Raw genomic sequence first — 2,650 nt, 5'->3', positions numbered from 1 at the left:
AATATATTCAAAAATCGTTCTAAGCACAAAAAATGTTTAGAGCAAGAGCAAAATAAATTTTACAATATTTATACTGTATGATCAAAACAAAACAGAAATACAAACTAAATTACTTAAACAATAAGTAAAACTATTAACCACAAGTGATACCAATCCACTCTAAGGATTGAGAACATTATTGATTATATCTATAACAAAATTCTTTTACATGCAATTTGATCCACCTGCATGTTAAAAGTTTGACATGCTCAATAATAAGATTTACATTCAAAACATACAAACGAAAATCATCTTGTTTCTTGATTTCAAAATTGCCTACATCACCGAAAACCAAACTAAATTAATTATTTGATGCGTTACACGGCCGCATAAAAAAAGGTCATCAAATTGGTTAGTGTGGTTGATTGCATCCTTATGAAATACATCAAATAATCCAAATCAATTCAAAATATCATATCACACGGATCCAAAAAGATGACACACAAAGAAAAAATGACCGACTATTTCAACTTCCCCACAACCTGCTACACATTGTTGATCTTCTATAGAAATTATTCCTCGATGGAACAAATTTTCCTTTGTAGGCAACCTATCTTGGAACAACCTCCACACAAATAATGATATTTTTGGTTGGACAAAAGGATGTCACACTAGGTCTTGAAATGGAGGTGCGTTGACACTGGCGACAAACTCCTCTCGTAGTACATAATATGCCTCATTTACCGAATATTATCATCCTTACGTATTGTTCCACGACCACTTATCAGATACATTAAATTGCAAATGAACGTTAGCCAATAAAATCCTACACTGCTCCACTAATTCCTCCTCCCACACAAACAACTGTTTCCGCCATCTTCACCCTTGAATATCCTCCCGTCGTAACATCTCTAACTTAACCTCTACATTTTCCTCTTGTTGCAAAGACAAATGAAATTACTTACTGAATTTCCCACTCAAGACCCCACCAACCAACCATTGATCCTTCCAAAATAAAGTATTACTCTCATTCTCAATAATTTTAAACAATTTTTTATCAAACCATTCATCTTCAATACCAACTCTTCATGCAAAAATATCATTCCACCACACAGACCTCCTTGAACTGCCCCCCCTAAATTCCCCAACTTCCACTCCATATTTATTGATCAACACCTCAACCCAAAGGCCCTCTGACTTCGTTTTTAACCTTCAACGCCATTTATTCAATAGAGCTTTCAAATCTTGGACTCGTAGTCGGCCCTTCTTTAATGGCAAACACACCTTCTCCCAATTGACCCAAATGAACCTTACTCACTTCCTCATTTCCACTCCAAAGAAATGATTTATAAATATATTCAAGTTGATAAATGATACCTGAAGGGGCCTTAAAAAAAGGAAAGAAAATAAACTGGTAATGCATATAAGACAACTTTGAGGAGTACTAAACGATCACCTAACGACAAAGTTCTAAAGTTCCAACCAACCAACCTATTTCGGATCTTCTCAATAACAAGTTTCCAAAACACCTTACATCGGGGATTATCGCCAATAGGCAACCCCACATATTTGAATGAGATACATCTCATCTTACAATTAAGAATATTTGTCGCAATTTGAAGCCATAAACTGATAACATTAACACATGTCAACATACTTTTATGAAAATTGAACTTTAGACCATATAGAAGCTCAAACCACAAAAATTAGTCTTGATTGCTCTAATATTATCCTAACAGTTCTCTCTCATGATCAGCGTATCATCTGCAAATTATATATTATTGTTGTAATATATAATGAGATATTGTAACACCTTAAATATTTAGCGGAGATGATCAAACTGTAAAAGATATATGAACTATGTTTTATATCAATATCAAATCCAAAAAGAAAACAAGTTCATTTCCTTTTCTACATATTTCTTCTTTTAACTCTTCGAAAAATAAGTGCTCTTTAGAATTATATAAAGTGTCTCATAAGAATCACATAATATTCGGTTGAAGGCACAAAATAATATAGATTATGTGATGACATTCCAGTAAACAATGATACAATGTACGAGGCTCGCATAATATTCACAAGCTAAAAAACAATTCAATGACATACTATAAATTTATAAGAAAATGCAGTTTCGCTATTTTCTTGTTTATTTGCTTTTCTGTAAATATTGGATTGTTGATTGTCCTCAAATTTCAGTTCCTAAGAATTTATTATAAACAATTGTTATAATAATGCTTGATGTCAAAAAGACAGCAGTTAAAGACTTGACTATGTCAATTACAAGTATTTTATTAACATTTTGTTGGCGGGATTTATTAATACTTAAATCTAGTACTTAAGTCTTGCTCAACTGACGGTCTTTTACATATTAAATATTCTGTTTTTAAATTTCAGGTAGACAAAACAAATTGAGAAAAAAGTTTACAAATCATATATTTTGTGTATTTGAAATTTTTAGTATTCAAAAACAAACTTAAAAAATTTTACATATTAAATTACTTTTTTCAAAAAAATTTTGGTACGTAAAATTATTGAGAAAATATTTACAAATAAAATATTTGGTGTCTACGAGATTTCTTTTATGCAAAAAAAAAAAAAGAGAAAAAATTGAAGGATAAGTTTCATCTTCGAGAGGGAGACATCCCATATCACCAGCTACGGCCCCTACACG

This window comes from Cicer arietinum, chromosome 3 (genome assembly GCF_000331145.2).
Source record: "Cicer arietinum cultivar CDC Frontier isolate Library 1 chromosome 3, Cicar.CDCFrontier_v2.0, whole genome shotgun sequence".
Taxonomy (NCBI): domain Eukaryota; kingdom Viridiplantae; phylum Streptophyta; class Magnoliopsida; order Fabales; family Fabaceae; genus Cicer; species Cicer arietinum.
The sequence above is the reverse complement of the archived record's forward strand: the minus strand, read 5'-3'. Positions refer to the sequence as shown.